At 43.3% G+C, this 17,294-nt stretch overlaps 1 protein-coding gene across 1 annotated transcript in view; it reads left to right on the top strand.

The window, feature by feature from the left end:
• LOC134205184 (neurotrimin) overlaps positions 1–17,294 on the top strand; it is a 972,131-nt gene that overhangs the window by 332,454 nt on the left and 622,383 nt on the right. The gene's annotated exons all lie outside the window — the stretch shown is intronic.

Here is a 17,294-nt window from a genome sequence, read left to right as displayed (position 1 = left end):
GGGCCTCTTGAAGGAGGCTTCCGAGCCTCTTGAAAGGAGGCTGCCGAGCCGCGTGAAAGGAGGCGTCCAGGGCTCTTGGAAGGAGGGTTCCAGGCCTCTTGAAAGTAGCCTTCCAAGGCTATTGAAAGGAGGCTTCCAGGCCTCTTGAAAGGAGGCTTCCAGGCCTCTTGAAAGGAGGCTTCCAGCCTCTTGAAAGGAGGCTTCTGAGCCTCTTGAAGGAGGCTCTGAGCCTCTTGAAAGGAGGCCTGAGCCTCTTGAAAGGAGGCTTCTGAGCCTCTTGAAAGGAGGCCTGAGCCTCTTGAAAGGAGGCTTCGAGCCTCTTGAAAGGAGGCTGAGCCTCTTGAAGGAGGCTTCCAGCCTCTTGAAAGGAGGCTTGAGCCTCTTGAAAGGAGGCTTCCAGGCCTCTTGAAAGGAGGCTTGAGCCTCTTGAAAGGAGGCCTGAGCCTCTTGAAAGGAGGCTTCCGGGCCTCTTGAAAGGAGGCTTCCGAGCCTCTTGAAAGGAGGCTTCCGAGCCTCGTGAAGGAGGCTTGAGCCTCTTGAAAGGAGGCTCTGAGCCTCTTGAAAGGAGGCTTCTGAGCCTCTTGAAAGGAGGCTTCCAGCCTCTTGAAAGGAGGCTTCTGAGCCTCTTGAAAGGAGGCTTCCTGAGCCTCTTGAAAGGAGGCTTCTGAGCCTCTTGAAAGGAGGCTCTGAGCCTCTTGAAAGGAGGCTTCCAGGCCTCTTGAAAGGAGGCTTCCGGGCCTCTTGAAAGGAGGCTTCCGAGCTCTCTTGAAAGGAGGCTTGAGCCTCTTGAAAGGAGGCTTCCAGGCCTCTTGAAAGGAGGCTTCCTGAGCCTCTTGAAAGGAGGCTTCCAGGCCTCTTGAAAGGAGGCTTCCAGGCCTCTTGAAAGGAGGCTTCCAGGCCTCTTGAAAGGAGGCTTCAGGCCTCTTGAAAGGAGGCTTCCAGGCCTCTTGAAAGGAGGCTTCCGAGCCTCTTGAAAGGAGGCTTCCAGGCCTCTTGAAAGGAGGCTTCCGAGCCTCTTGAAAGGAGGCTCTGAGCCTCTTGAAAGGAGGCTTCCTGAGCCTCTTGAAAGGAGGCTTCTGAGCCTCTTGAAAGGAGGCTTCTGAGCCTCTTGAAAGGAGGCTCTGAGCCTCTTGAAAGGAGGCTTCTGAGCCTCTTGAAAGGAGGCTTCTGAGGCCTCTTGAAAGGAGGCTTCCTGAGCCTCTTGAAAGGAGGCTTCCTGAGCCTCTTGAAAGGAGGCTTCCGAGCCTCTTGAAAGGAGGCTTCCGAGCCTCTTGAAAGGAGGCTTCCGAGCCTCTTGAAAGGAGGCTTCCGAGCCTCTTGAAAGGAGGCTTCCGAGGCTACCGAGCCTCTTGAAACAAGGCTTTCGAGCCTCTTAAAAGGAGCCTTTGGAGCCTCTTAAAAGGAGACTTCCGCGTCTCTTGAAAGGAGGCTTCTGCACATCTTGAAAGGAGGCTTCCGCACCTCTTGAAAGGAGGCTTCTGCGCATCTTGAAAGGAGGCTTCCAAGCCTCTTGAAGGGAGTCCTCCGAGCCTCTTGAAAGGAGGCTTCCGAGCCTCTTGAACGGAGCCTTCCGATCCTCTTGAAAACAGTATGCTGAAACCCTTGAAAGAAGGTTACGAGCCTCTTGACAGGAGGCTTCCGAGCCTCTTGACAGGAGGCTTCCGAGCCTCTTGACAGGAGGCTTCCGAGCCTCTTGACAGGATGCTTCCGAGCCTCTTGACAGGAGGCTTCCAAGCCTCTTGACAGGAAATGAGGCTTCCGAGCCTCTTGACAGGAGGCTTCCAAGCCTCTTGACAGGAAATGAGGCTTCCGAGCCTCTTGACAGGAAATGAGGCTTCCAAGCCCCTTGACAGGGAATGAGGCTTCCGAGCCTCTTGACAGGAAATGAGGCTTCCGAGCCTCTTGATAGGAAATGAGGCCTCCGAGCCTCTTGACAGGAAATGAGGCTTCCGAGCCTCTTGAAAGGAGGCCTCCGAGCCTCTTGAAAGGAGGCTTCCGAGCCTCTTGAAAGGAGGCTTCCGAGCCTCTTGACAGGAGGCTTCCGAGCCTCTTGACAGGAGGCTTCCGAGCCTCTTGACAGGAGGCTGCCGAGCCTCTTGAAAGGAGGCTTCCGAGCCTCTTGACAGGAGGCTTCCGAGCCTCTTGACAGGAGGCTTCCGAGCCTCTTGACAGGAGGCTTCCGAGCCTCTTGAAAGGAGGCTTCCGAGCCTCTTGAAAGGAGGCTTCTGAGCCTCTTGAAAGGAGGCTTCCGCGCCTCTTGAAAGGAGGCTTCCGAGCCTCTTGAAAGGAGGCTTCCGAGCCTCTTGAAAGGAGGCTTCCGAGCCTCTTGACAGGAGGCTTCCAAGCCTCTTGACAGGAGGCTTCCGAGCCTCTTGAACGGGGGCTTCCGCGCCTCTTGAAAGGGGGCTTGAGCCTCTTGAAAGGAGGCTTCTGAGCCTCTTGAAAGGAGGCTTCCTGAGCCTCTTGAAGGAGGCTTCCGAGCCTCTTGAAAGGAGGCTTCCGAGCCTCTTGACAGGAGGCTTCCGAGCCTCTCGAAAGGAGGCCTCTTGAGCCTCTCGAAAGGAGACCTCTTGAGCCTCTTGAAAGGAGGCTTCCAGGCCTCTTGAAAGGAGGCTTCCTGAGCCTCTTGAAAGGAGGCTTCTGAGCCTCTTGAAAGGAGGCTTCCTGAGCCTCTTGAAAGGAGGCTTCCTGAGCCTCTTGAAAGGAGGCTTCCGAGCCTCTTGAAGGAGGCTTGAGCCTCTTGAAAGGAGGCTTCCAGAGCCTCTTGAAAGGAGGCCTGAGCCTCTTGAAAGGAGGCTTCTGAGCCTCTTGAAAGGAGGCTTCCGAGCCTCTTGAAAGGAGGCTCTGAGCCTCTTGAAAGGAGGCTTCCAGGCCTCTTGAAAGGAGGCTTCCGAGCCTCTTGAAAGGAGGCTCTGAGCCTCTTGAAAGGAGGCTTCCGAGCCTCTTGAAAGGAGGCTTCCAGGCCTCTTGAAAGGAGGCTTCTGAGCCTCTTGAAAGGAGGCTTCTGAGCCTCTTGAAAGGAGGCTTCCAGGCCTCTTGAAAGGAGGCTTCCAGGCCTCTTGAAAGGAGGCCTGAGCCTCTTGAAAGGAGGCTTCCAGGCCTCTTGAAAGGAGGCTCTGAGCCTCTTGAAAGGAGGCTTCCGAGCCTCTTGAAAGGAGGCTTCCGAGCCTCTTGAAAGGAGGCTTCCGAGCCTCTTGAAAGGAGGCTTCCTGAGCCTCTTGAAAGGAGGCTTCTGAGCCTCTTGAAAGGAGGCCTGAGCCTCTTGAAAGGAGGCTGAGCCTCTTGAAAGGAGGCTTCCGGGCCTCTTGAAAGGAGGCTTCTGAGCCTCTTGAAAGGAGGCCTGGAGCCTCTTGAAAGGAGGCTTCCGAGCCTCTTGAAAGGAGGCTTGAGCCTCTTGAAAGGAGGCTTCTGAGCCTCTTGAAAGGAGGCTCTGAGCCTCTTGAAAGGAGGCTTCCAGGCCTCTTGAAAGGAGGCTTCCTGAGCCTCTTGAAAGGAGGCTCTGAGCCTCTTGAAAGGAGGCTCTGAGCCTCTTGAAAGGAGGCTTCCAGGCCTCTTGAAAGGAGGCTTCTGAGCCTCTTGAAAGGAGGCTTCTGAGCCTCTTGAAAGGAGGCTTCCAGGCCTCTTGAAAGGAGGCTTCCAGGCCTCTTGAAAGGAGGCTCTGAGCCTCTTGAAAGGAGGCTTCTGAGCCTCTTGAAAGGAGGCTTGAGCCTCTTGAAAGGAGGCTTCTGAGCCTCTTGAAAGGAGGCTTCCAGGCCTCTTGAAAGGAGGCTTCTGAGCCTCTTGAAAGGAGGCTTCTGAGCCTCTTGAAAGGAGGCTTCTGAGCCTCTTGAAAGGAGGCTTCTGAGCCTCTTGAAAGGAGGCTTCTGAGCCTCTTGAAAGGAGGCTTCTGAGCCTCTTGAAAGGAGGCTTCCGAGCCTCTTGAAAGGAGGCTTCTGAGCCTCTTGAAAGGAGGCTTCGAGCCTCTTGAAAGGAGGCTCTGAGCCTCTTGAAAGGAGGCTTCCGAGCCTCTTGAAAGGAGGCTTCTGAGCCTCTTGAAAGGAGGCTTCCAGGCCTCTTGAAAGGAGGCTTCCGAGCCTCTTGAAAGGAGGCTTCCTGAGCCTCTTGAAAGGAGGCTTCCTGAGCCTCTTGAAAGGAGGCTTCCTGAGCCTCGTGAAGGGAGGCTTCCAGGCCTCTTGAAAGGAGGCTTCGAGCCTCTTGAAAGGAGGCTCTGAGCCTCTTGAAAGGAGGCTTGAGCCTCTTGAAAGGAGGCTTCCAGGCCTCTTGAAAGGAGGCTTCTGAGCCTCTTGAAAGGAGGCTTCCGGGCCTCTTGAAAGGAGGCTCCCTGAGCCTCTTGAAAGGAGGCTTCCGAGCCTCTTGAAAGGAGGCTTCCGAGCCTCTTGAAAGGAGGCTTCCAGGCCTCTTGAAAGGAGGCTTCTGAGCCTCTTGAAAGGAGGCTTCCGAGCCTCTTGAATGGAGGCTTCCGAGGCCTCTTGAAAGGAGGCTTCCTGAGCCTCTTGAAAGGAGGCTTCTGAGCCTCTTGAAAGGAGGCTTCCAGAGCCTCTTGAAAGGAGGCTTCTGAGCCTCTTGAAAGGAGGCTTGAGCCTCTTGAAAGGAGGCTTCTGAGCCTCTTGAAAGGAGGCTCTGAGCCTCTTGAAAGGAGGCTTCTGAGCCTCTTGAAAGGAGGCTTCCGAGCCTCTTGAAAGGAGGCTCTGAGCCTCTTGAAAGGAGGCTTCCGAGCCTCTTGAAAGGAGGCTTCCAGCCTCTTGACAGGAGGCTTCTGAGCCTCTTGACAGGAGGCTTCCTGAGCCTCTTGACAGGAGGCTTCTGAGCCTCTTGACAGGAGGCTTCCAGGCCTCTTGACAGGAGGCTTCTGAGCCTCTTGACAGGAGGCTTCCAGCCTCTTGACAGGAGGCTTCTGAGCCTCTTGACAGGAGGCTTCCAGCCTCTTGACAGGAGGCTCTGAGCCTCTTGAAAGGAGGCTTCCGAGCCTCTTGACAGGAGGCTTCCGAGCCTCTTGACAGGAGGCTTCTGAGCCTCTTGACAGGAGGCTTCTGAGCCTCTTGACAGGAGGCTTCCGAGCCTCTTGACAGGAGGCTTCCGAGCCTCTTGACAGGAGGCTTCCGAGCCTCTTGACAGGAGGCTTCCGAGCCTCTTGACAGGAGGCTTCCGAGCCTCTTGACAGGAGGCTTCCGAGCCTCTTGACAGGAGGCTTCCGAGCCTCTTGACAGGAGGCTTCCGAGCCTCTTGACAGGAGGCTTCCGAGCCTCTTGACAGAAGGCTTCCGAGCCTCTTGACAGGAGGCTTCCGAACCTCTTGACAGGAGGCTTCTGAGCCTCTTGACAGGAGGCTTCCGAGCCTTTTGACAGGAGGCTTCCGAGCCCTTATTCTTAATTCTTAAACACGATTTCGACTAAATGTCCATTCGACGTAATGTCCCTTCGACCAACTATAATTCGACTAAATATCATTCGACTAAATATCATTCGACTAAATATCATTCGACGAAATATCTTCCGAAAAAATGGTAAAGATTTTCTAAAAAGTTTAGGTCACGATATTCTATTTATTTCAAATCAATCAAAGTTAATTGCATATTTTTCGAGTATTAGACCGATCATCTTAGACATTATTTCACTATGTTCTGAAAACTCAGATGTGAATATATACATTATGTGAAACATTTTCGATTTGAAAAATGTTTTGGAGTTAACCACTTTTCTTTCCGAGTCCCATCGAAGGAAATCTATTTATTTTTTTATTTGTTACTAGCAGACCCGACGAACTTCAATTCGCCTAAAATTGATTTATTCTTTGATTTGATCTCGAGTTATGAAGAAATTGGTGTTTCATTTGTATAGGAGCCCCCCTTTTCAAAGTGGGGAGGGATCTCGAACCATGTTAAGAACCTTCTCCGGACCCAAAAACCTTCGCATACAAATTTCACGCTGATTGGTTCACTAGTTTCCGAGTCCGAAAGGTTCAGACAGACAGAAATTAATTTTTATTCATAAACCTTATCGGATAATAATATTAATTAGAGGTGAAAAAGTTTAGAGGTGAAACAGCCTCTTTGAACTAGTCACAAATGACGTACTCAAGAGGTTATGAAAAACATATATCTTTTCTAAAGACATTAAAAATAAATTAAAAGAAACTACTTTCATACCTAGCTACAACTTAAATTAAAACAAAATTATTCACGGTGTGTTTATCCGAAGAGGCTTATTTTCAAAAAATCAGTATCTCTAAAACACTTACTACACGAAAGTATAGGTTTTCCTCTTTCACGTAGGTGCACTTTTAAAATGTTCTAATAAGGGGTCATTTTCCATACATTTTGGAGGTTTTTGAAATCTGCTATCATTTGAGATTTATATGGAGTTTGCATCAAAAATAGTGAAAAAATTAAAAATTGTTCTCGATCCCCCGATAGAATATTTTAGTTTACTAAGGGTATGCGATAACACACTTTTTCCTAACGAAACGAAACGAAACGAAATTTAAAATGTCTATGTTGATTCGGATCGAAAAGAAACGAAATATAGATTTACTTTCGAGACTTCGAAACGATACGAAATCAAGGTTCATTTATTTCGAAATTTTTCGAAACGAAACGAAATTTTAATTTTTTTTTTCCGCGGAATGTTTGTTAAGTTGGTTTTTCAGTATGTACGCAATTCTGATTTCACTTTCACACGAAGTCAAATAACTGGTTTGCGAACAATAGAGTTATAATAACAGAAAAGACAGTCTGTGATAAATCGCCGCATGCGATAAATCGGTGATAAGGCAATACCCCAGAATATGTGCCGCTTTCGAAGGAATTCATCATGGAGCGTGTGCTCCCGATTCTGATCAATTTTAGCTCAAAAAGTATATAAATTTATGGAAATTGTGGGATTTTTCATATACGAATTCAAATTTCGTTTAAAACCTTAGTTCACTTAAGAATTATGTAATTATGCTGAAGTATACTACAAATTGACTTGTCAGCGTGGTTTTATAGTATTGAGCTTAGTCAAAATTAGAAAATAAATGCTTAGATTTATTTTTTTATTTAGTGGGATACTCAATTATGTATTCACATCTGCCAGGCGTATAGGTATACACAGATAGAGAATTGATATTACTGGACTAACATTTGAAAAGGGCGTAACAGCCAAAACTTAATCCTTCTTATTCGTCCACATATATATAACATACTTTTGCTCATTAGAAGAATCCTGTGCACATTTCTAAAATGCATAAAGATATGTATTTCAGATTGCATTTCACAGTCCTATATTCTCTAATATACAATCAGCTCGACGAATTGAGCTATTGTCTGTGTGTCCTTGGCATATGAGAACAGCTGTTATGGTCAGTATGAGCTAAAAGCTTTCAGCTTTCATCAATTTTAATGATCTTTCAACTCGTTCTGGATTTTTTTTTGCAAATTTCATGCGAAGATCTAGAAATGCCCATAAATCTGCAATGTTCCTTACATATAGTGCAAATAGTCAAAGAAGAGCTTAGCTTGATTAACTGTACACATCGTAGTTGCTAATCATGATTGGCCGAGAAACAGTAAATATGCACAGCTCACCAATTAAATAATATTCTTGGGAAATAAAATTAAATAATAAATTTATTATTTAATTATCAATTAAAAAATGTGTTCTTATTGTATACTTGCTTCAGAGTTTCTAATTCATGACCAATACCTAACGATGCTCCTTACTGTCAATTTAGGATTAGGAGCGGAAGATTAGTTTATCACGTGAGCTGCGGGAAAGGAATCATTGGTTAGTTGAAAACGTAATTTATGTGAGAAACTGTGTTTCAAATAAATCTAACGCAAGATCAATGTGCTTCGTTTAATAAGCTTTTACAATAGTATCGATTCCGCACTAAAAAAATTAGTGCTCTTCGATACAGACATTAGTTTTATCGCTTCGCGTTCTCCAACACTAACTGGCTTGATTAGCATCAACACGATCGATTGCACACTGGTTAAACAGATTTTTTTCACTTCGCGTTCTCCCGGGCTAGCTGCCGTCCCACGATCGATTCCGCATTCATATTGTGCAAATAGTAAAAAAATATCACCATATTTTAATTTGAATCTTGGAAACACTGAAGACGTTTTATAGAAGAAAACTACATACGTATTTGTCGACTAAGAATACATGGGTTATGTAGAAAGCGTTAACAGAAAAATTAGTATAACTTAAAATCACAGACAAACAGACATAATACATTGAACATTTACTCATCAAATTCATCGTCAAACACCAACGACATCTGTTGATTTCAGTTAGTTGGGCAAATCACGAACCAGATGGCGAACCAGATTGATTTTCAGCGGCGCAGCCAAAATTTTTAATAATATAAAGTCTGTTTTAAGTTTAAATTTGTTTAGAAATTCCGCGGAATTCCGTTAAATTTCGTTAGAAGCTAGTTTTTTCTAGCGAAATTTTTGCAATTTTACGAAACGAAACGAAATCAAAAAATCAGATTTCGCCATGCTCAAATTCCGCGAAATTCCGCGGAATTTCGTTTCGAACCACCTGAAACGAAATTTTTCGAAATACCGCATATGCTTATAGTTTACCCACTATATGAAAGAGGAGAGCATATACCTTCACGTGGTGGGTGTTTCAGAGGTACTGATTTTTGAAAAATAATATTTTCCTATAGACACCATATATGATGAGCATAGTAAAAAAACTTGTTTCTTGAATTTAAATTGTGGTCCGGCATGTAGGTATGTAGTCTGTAAGGTACAGTTATTGTCGTCACACGTTGCGTGTTTCCAGTCAAAAAAAGAACAATCGTAAAACAGAATACAAAATACTTCCTTATTCTTGGTAATTTCTGGCCTTTGGATTTATTCAAGCATTGAGCGTAAAAAGCGTTATCTGTTAGTGAGAGTTCTCTACCAAAAAACAAAAATTCCCACCATCATTTTAGTGGGTAATCGAGGATAAATGAGGGTACGGTACATCCATATCATTCGTTAATAAAGTAGCATTTATTTGCATATGAAAATATTGGAGAAGCTTGGGCATGTGATGATTTATGGAATATTAATTTATTTTTGAATAAATAATCGAGTTTCCCTACACAGCAGCTGAGTTACGAGTGTTTAGTGTGATGCTGTTCAGTTTTGCAATGCCAATAAAATATCGCGTCACTATTTGAATTCGCAGAAAAAATAATCACTAGAAAGCCGCCTTAGGAAATAGAACAGCTTTTTTTGTACAGAACTTCCTATTTTTTAAAATAAAAAAAAAGTCAACACGTGCTGCAGCAAACCTGTGCTGTTTGAACTGTGGATAAATTTCGCCCACAGATAAATTAAGGAATGGGTTTTCAACTTTTTATTTATATTTTTTCGTTGTGGAGCCATCGAAGCGTCCATTTGAATGGTAAATCTAATGAATTATACAACTTTTACGTAAAAATAAACATTGTTTTAGGAAAATCGATATTTTAGAGGTAACTAAAGTAGCCAAAACAGGTAATCTTACCCTATGTAAGAATTTAATCCGATAGGATTGCCTCCTTTCCTTAAACGGCTGTATTTTATTCAGCGTCGGCTCTGAACTTTGCCTTCCATCCTCCAGGTAGATGGGACTTCTGCTACTGTAAATTCTTCGAAGTTTGAATATGTCATGTGGTTTCGTGGCAAAATGTTATCACAGGCACAAACCATCTGTTTTCACTTCCCCTTCCCTTGATTTTGGCGCATATCGAGTTCCATGAAAAGCAATGGAAGACGATATGCTTGCAATCATTAACAAAACCGAACTCATATCATGTTTACCCACCGAAACACAAATTAGAAATGGCTTCGCCGGATCTCCTTCATTCGGCAGCTTAAATGAAGCCCCTCGTGTTTTCAAATCAGTATTAAACTAGGTTGCTTCTCGTCTTATGGCTCGTTCGTTGGAGAATAGAAGGTGGTGGTGCTGGTGATAGGCTGGAAGGATAAGAGAAGCTTGTTATCTCTAACCCGAACCCGCCCAGCAACCTACCAACGTGGTATCACAATGAACAACCGGCTACCTGACCTTCCTTCGCCGAACACACTGTTGTCGGCTTTTGATGCCAAACATCGCAGCAAGAAGCATCGATTGTTCTCGTAACTTTCAGGATTGAGAAATAAGCAATTGATTGGAAGCGCAGAAGGGGCTCCCTGGAAGAAATTCCGTCTTTCTAGTTTGGTAGCATGAAATCGATGCGATGGAGGACGCCTGATCCAATTAAAAGTCCTTTTTGACTTTGTACACTAATTTACGCACAGTTTTCCCATTCCGATAACGAGCCGCATAAAAGTGTTGGTTGATTCTTATGAATAATAAAATTGGTATCATAACCGACATATGTAAAGGTTCTGATAATGTACAAAATTCAAGGCTTAGAAGTGTTACATGAGAAGATACATATCTTAAACGGTCAGCTGTGATTTAGAATTTGCTGAATCTAATCTGCAATCGCGGAAAATCCATAAGTGCCGTAACAGATTCTCTTTGGTACATTGAGCTACCGGAACGCATAAATCAAACAAGAGGTTGGAAAAGACGCATGGTACACGCGTTCATTCTATTTGCGGGAGTTGTAACTTTTTTTATGAATTGGAAGCTGCAATTGATTCTCGAATTTTTCTATATACCAAATTAAATGAAATCGTTAAAATATTTGCCCACGTTTTGTAGCTGACAATTTCAATGGAATCAATTAGCTTTACAAACAAAGCCTGAAGCCTGTAACTCAATATATTGAACATTGTTTACGAAAGTGGGAATCGCGTGCACTGGATCACCTAGGAACCAATCAAATGATATAGCCTTATATGAATAGTATGCTGATATCTCATTGGTTCACAATACGGGGTAGTATCGCCTCTCCGAGTTCGATGACACACGAAGTGATTTTTTCTCGATTGAACGGCCAACGCTATAAGGATTTCCTATTCCAAAAACAACTAACAACGTTAGTCTGTAGGGCCCTCCTTTGCCGTGCGGTAAGATGCGCGGCTACAAAGCAAGACCATGCTGAGGGTGGCTGGGTTCGATTCCCGGTGCCGGTCTAGACAATTTTCGGATTGGAAATTGTCTCGACTTCCTTGGGCATAAAAGTATCATCGTGTTAGCCTCATGATATACGAATGCAGAAATGGTAACTTGGCTTAGAAACCTCGCAGTTAATAACAGTGGAAGTGCTAATTGAACACTAAGCAGCGAGGCGGCAATGTCCCAGTGGGGGATGTAATGCCAATGAAGAAGAAGAAGAACGTTAGTCTGTCAAAACAAATCATTAAATAGAAACTTTACTTACAGGGTAGCTGTTTCCTCTCTTAATGTTTTGATATTGCTGGATTTGCTTTTCTCGCTAGCTGCAACAAGGCCCGGAGACTTCCACGAATATGGTCTGTTTTAAGATGAACTTTTAAGGCGACCGTTTACTATTTTTAATTTCATTTGTTTGTGTGTTCTGTTTTTTTTTTCTCCAAAAGTATTAAGAAGAACAAATAAACTGTTTTCGAATTCGAAATTATATTCGATATATTCGAAAATATATCCAAGCATATTATATTTGTGCACGATATTACCCCCGGAAATAATTAGACGGCATTTGTTTCAGGACCGAAATCTCACTTGTCATAAGACGAGTTTGTACAATCCCATTTACTTCCACCATTTAATTGTACCTTGACAGATACGTATTTCGACCTCAACAGTAAGGTCGTCTTCAGTGTCTCGTACTTGACTCGACTTATCGACTAGTCGAGTCAAGTACGAGACACTGAAGACGACCTTACTGTTGAGGTCGAAATGCGTATCTGTCCAGGTACAATTAAGTGGTGGAATTACATGGGATTGTACAAACTCGTCTTATGACAAATGAAGACATTCCACTAAAAGCTCAAAATAATTTTCTTAACCAAAGATTGAGGACATATTTGACATCCCAACCTAAAATGACCTTCATTTTCAATTAAGGACACAGTTGAAAGTGTAGGAGAAGAGGTTGTAAAATGAATAGTTGGCTATACATATTTAGATTAAAACACTATTTAGGCGTATGTTAACCATGCACAAGTCTTCTTCGAAATAAAGCTAAAATACTAGCTATTACTATCCAACATATCAAATGAGGCTGTAAAAATTGGGACTGATGTAATTTTTAACCATTTTTCCATAAACTTTAATTCTTTATAAATTCATTCTAACATTGGTTCAAACTACAGCAGCAAATGACAGATGGCAGCGGCAGATGTTGCAGGGGTAAATAGTAAATTTGTTGGTTTGCGTCGTTATATAAAGAGTTATTTATCACATGGCAGGTATGCAGGTAAATGAACACTTGTATCAAACTTACATAAATGTACGATAAAAGTTGTGCAATTGTGGAGCGAAAGTTCAAAAAACAAACCATATCAAATAACAAAGATAAAACTTTGAATATTTAAATTTAATTTCATAATAACTTATATTCCAAAACTTTTTCTCTTCTTTCTATTATTTTGATAATAAGGAGCTTTTGAAAATATACACCAGATTTTTCAAAGGGCTCTCGTAATCTTAATTGGTTTTATTTACGGTGCTAGAGTTGAAAAAATGAAAATCAAATGTTTCGAAAGGGTTTTAGAAGCTATGTTCATTTCACCCGCACAATTTTCGAAGAAAAACTATATAAAACAAAGTTTATTTGCGAACCAATTGTTCAGCGCAATATGAATATAAGTCAAATTGCTGGACTAAGTTGACCACTTGTCAAACAAATAATCCCCGTTTTATGATTGAATTCAACGCAAGTCCTTAACGTGATCATCTTACCACCTATTCCCCTACCACGATGGCAGTCAGTCCGCTAACGAGTCTCTTCACTCCTTCCTCACCCCTCGCCCACCAACATTCGAATGACGAACAGCATCGTACAAAAGCTCAATATTTAAATTACTAGCCTGTTCATAGCTTATGATATTACTTTCCGTCATAATTTACATCTAGACCAACATTTGAAACAGCCAACATTAATTCCTTCTGATTCTTCGTCCACATATATAGCTATATATGTAGAAGAAGAATAAGAAGGAATAAATTACACCCTTTCAAATGTTGGTCTAGACATATTTCTTCATTGTCCAATCCTATGTACTTTGGTTCAAAATTTGCAATAAATCAGCAGTTACTTGCCAATTTATTGTCCCTCCGCGATTATCACTGCATTTCACTTATTTTTACAGCGTAAGTAAAAACAATTTTTCAAACTAAATGTCCTATTCGTCCAAATGTCCTACTCGCCCAAATGTCCTACTCGGCCAAATGTCCAATTCGGCCAAATGTCCAATTCGGCCAAACACCCAATTCGGCCAAATGTCTAATTCGTCTAAATGTCCTATTCGGCCAAATGTCCTATGTGGCCAAATGTCCTATTCGGCCAAATGTTCTATTCGGCTAAATGTCCTATTCATCCAAATGTCCTACTCGACCAAATGTCCTATTCGGCCAAATGTCCTATTCGGCCAAATGTCCTATTCGTCCAAATGTCATATTCGTCCAAATATCCTACTCGGCCAAATGTCCCATTCGACCAAATATCCTACTCGGCCATATGTCCTACTCGGCCAAATGTCCTATTCGAGCAAATGTCCTATTCGGCCAAATGTTCTATTCGGCCAAATGTCCTATTCGATCATATGTCCTATTCGGCCAATTGTCTTACTCGGCCTTATGTCTTTATGGTGCAATAAAACCAATTAAGATTCCGATAGCCCTTTGAAAAATCTGGTATATCTTTTTAAAAGCTCTTAATTATCAAAATAATAGAAAGAAGAGAAAAAGTTTTGGAATATAAGTTATTATGAAATAAAATTTAAATATTCAAAGTTTTATCCTGGTCATTTGATATGGTTTGTTTCTTGAACTTTCGCTCCACAATTGCACAACTTTTATCATACATTTATGTAAGTTTGATACAAGTGTTCATTTACCTGCATACCTGCCATGTGATAAATAAATCTTTTTATAACGACGCAAACCAACAAATTTACTATTTACCCCTGCAACTATTCGGCCAAATGTCCTATTCGGCCAAATGTCCCACTCGGCCAAATGTCCTACTCGGCCAAATTTGCTATTCGGCCAAATGTCCTATTCGGCCAAATGTCCTATTCGGCGAAGTCATATTCGGCCAAACGTCCTATTAGGCCAAATGTTCTATTCGATCATATGTCCCATTCGGTCAAATGTCTTACTCGGCCTAATGTCTTACTCGGCCAAATGTCCTACTCGGCCAAATGTTCAATTCGGCCAAATGTACCATTCGGCCAAATGTCCGGCGAAAAGCCCTATTCGGCCAAAAGTCCTATTCGCCTAAATGTCCTATTCGTCCAAATGTCCTATTCGGTCAAATGTCCTACTCGGCCAAATGTCCTACTCGGCCAAATGTCCTACTCGGCCAAATGTCCTACTCGGCCAAATGTCCTACTCGGCCAATTGTCCTACTCGGCCAAATGTTCTATTCGGCCAAATGTCCTATTCGGCCAAATGTCCATATTCGGCCAAATATCCTATTTGGCCAAATGTCCTATTCGGCCAAATGTCCTATTCGACCAAATGTTCTATTCGGCCAAATGTCCTATTCGGCAAAATGTCCATATTCGGCCAAATGTCCTATTTGGCCAAATGTCCTATTCGGCCAAATGTCCAATTCGACCAATTGTCCTATTCGACCAAATGTTCTATTCGGCCAAAGTCCTATTCGGCTAAATGCCCCATTCGTCCAAATGTCCTATTCGGTCAAATGTTCTACTCGGCCAAATGTCGTACTCGGCCAAATGCCCTACTCGGCCAAATGTCCTACTCGGCCAAATGTCCTACTCGGCCAAATGTCCTACTCGGCCAAATGTCCTACTCGGCCAAATGTCCTACTCGGCCAAATGTCCTACTCGGCCAAATGTCCTACTCGGCCAAATGTCCTACTCGGCCAAATGTCCTACTCGGCCAAATGTCCTACTCGGCCAAATGTCCTACTCGGCCAAATGTCCTACTCGGCCAAATGTCCTACTCGGCCAAATGTCCTACTCGGCCAAAGTCCTATTCGGCTCAATGTCCTATTCGTAGAAATGTTCTATTCGGCCAAATGTCCTACTTGGTCAAATGTCCTACTCGGCCAAATGTCCTACTCGGCCGAATGTCCTATTAGGCCAAATGTCCTACTAGGCCAAATGTCCTATTCGACCAAATATTCTATTCTGCCAAATATTCTACTCGGCCAAATGTCCTATTTGACCAAATGTCTTACTCTGCCAAATGTCCTACTCGGCCAAATGTCCTACTCGGCTAAATGTATTCCAAATATTCGGCAAATATTTACCTTTGTACTTTTACACTTTGAAAAACGCATAATACGAATCCATATAGGTGACAACTATATGGATTCGTATTATGCGTTTTCCAAAGTGTAATCTGTGTTTCGCCTTTGATGTTTGGCTTCAGCTACTCTTGTTTAATCTCAACTTGAGGTTAAATAAGGGTGGGGTTATGAAAATGTTTTTTTTTTACTTAGTTTTTTTCAACAAATTGTCACCTATATGGATTCGCATTATGCGTTTTTTTTTACAATGTACTTTGTGTATGTTACCTATATGGATTCGCATAATGCGTTTTTCACAGTGTATTCTGTGTCTAGTACGTGACGTTCGGCTTCGGCTACTCTTGTTCAATCTCAACGTGAGGTTAAATAAGAGTGGGGTAATGGATAGGTGTTTTACTTAGTTTTCAACAAATTGTCACCTATATGGATTCGCATTATGCGTTTTTTTCACAATGTACTTTGTGATTGTCACCTATATGGATTCGCAATATGCGTTTTCACAGTGCACTCTGTGTTTCGTCTTTGACGTTCGTCCATTGTTACGTCCTCTGTGTTTTTGTGACACCTCTCTTTAGTCCCTAGCTGAATGCGTGTGAGTCTACATAATTGGCTTTCCTATAAATAAAAAAATAAAAATAATTCTCCTTTCCAACTTCACTTCCTCTTCCTATCCCCTTTTCACTTCCTTTTCCGTCAGGTAAATGATGAGAAAGGCCAGTGAAGGCGATGGCACAAATCTCCCAAATTGAGGGGAACGTGCCTCCTGAGCCGTCGTTCTGATACCTGATACTCGGCCAAATGTCCTACTCGGCCAAATGTCCTATTCGGCCAAAAGTCCTATTCGGCTCAATGTCCTTTTCGAACAAATGTTCTATTCGGCCAAATGTCCTACTTGGTCAAATGTCCTGCTCGGCCAAATGTCCTACTCGGCCGAATGTCCTATTAGGCCAAATGTCCTACTAGGCCAAATGTCCTATTCGACCAAATATTCTATTCTGCCAAATATTCTACTCGGCCAAATGTCCTATTTGACCAAATGTCTTACTCGGCCAAATGTCCTACTCGGCCAAATGTCCTACTCGGCCAAATGTTCTATTCGGCCAATTGTACTATTCGGCCAAATGTTCTATTCGGCCAAAAGTCCTATTCGGCCAAAAGTCCTATTCGGCTAAATGTCCTACTCGGCAAATGTCCTACTCGGCCAAATGTCCTATTCGGCCAAATGTCCTATTCGGCCAAATGTCCTATTCGGCCAAATGTCCTATTCGGCCAAATGTCCTATTCGGCCAAATGTCCTATTCGGCCAAATGTCCTATACGGCCAAATGTCCTATTCGGCCAAATGTCCTATTCGGCCAAATGTCCTATTCGGCCAAATGTCCTATTCGACCTTTTCAGCCAAATGGTATATTCGGCCAAACAACTTTCGACCTGGTGACCTTCGGTCAAATGGCATTCGGCCAAACGGTATTCGGCCAAACGGACCACCCGCGTTCAATTCAAATGAAGTTTTTCGCATCTTCATGTATTAGAGGTTAGAGGTTAATCTTGGGAAATAAGTAAGTCCCATCACGCGGCGCATCAAACTTCATGATTTCAAAAGTCATGAAAAAGCTTTTGGTGATTTTGTACTTCATTGACCGTATTTGAATCGATTGTAACCGGTAAACTGATTTACCGAGTACCGCTTCAAAGGTCAAATGTTCCAATCGATTCAAATGCGATCATCCTTCTATAGAATGCCATAACGTTAATCGGTAATCGGTTAATCCGTTTAACGGTTCCAATCAGTTCAAATACGGTCCAGGAAGTACTAAAGTACAATACAATGTCATAACTTTTGGAATCATGAAGTTTAAAATGTCACATGATGGGTTTGTTTATTTCTCCAAATTGACCCTTGAACCGATATTATAGACGAGCTCGGTGGTCTAGTGGCACTGTACAGTA

The sequence above is a fragment of the Armigeres subalbatus genome, chromosome 1 (genome assembly GCF_024139115.2).
Source record: "Armigeres subalbatus isolate Guangzhou_Male chromosome 1, GZ_Asu_2, whole genome shotgun sequence".
In the NCBI taxonomy this organism is placed as follows: Eukaryota; Metazoa; Arthropoda; class Insecta; order Diptera; family Culicidae; genus Armigeres; species Armigeres subalbatus.
Note: the sequence above shows the minus strand (reverse complement) of the source record. Positions and strands in the feature narration are given on the sequence as shown.